Source organism: Bison bison, unplaced genomic scaffold (assembly GCF_000754665.1).
Source record: "Bison bison bison isolate TAMUID 2011002044 unplaced genomic scaffold, Bison_UMD1.0 scf7180017864472, whole genome shotgun sequence".
In the NCBI taxonomy this organism is placed as follows: Eukaryota; Metazoa; Chordata; class Mammalia; order Artiodactyla; family Bovidae; genus Bison; species Bison bison.
The window spans coordinates 9,693,646-9,693,987 of NW_011495033.1; positions in this window are offsets into that span (position 1 = coordinate 9,693,646).

The window sequence follows — 342 nt, forward strand, 5'->3', positions numbered from 1 at the left end:
ATTTTCCTTCCCAAGGGGGATTTTAGCAGTTCTATTCTCTGGCTCTGAGAGAGTGGTGGGGAGGCCCATTTTATGGATTCCTGGGAAAATGAGGCCCAGGTGGGATTCTGACAAAAGCTGGAATCTGTGTCCAGTGGGCTCCCAGTGTAGCCTTTGGTCTCCTCTGGAATCCAGTTGAAATAACACCACTTCCTCCTGGATTCCCCCGCCCCCGCCCCACGCACTGCCTCCTGCAGGTCTCCTGACCCTCGAGGGGCCGCTGGCTGCCTCTCCCCGTGAACAAGGACTTACCACGGTCTGTCCCCTCTCTCACAGTTAGTACCAACAACCCGACCGCCTGCT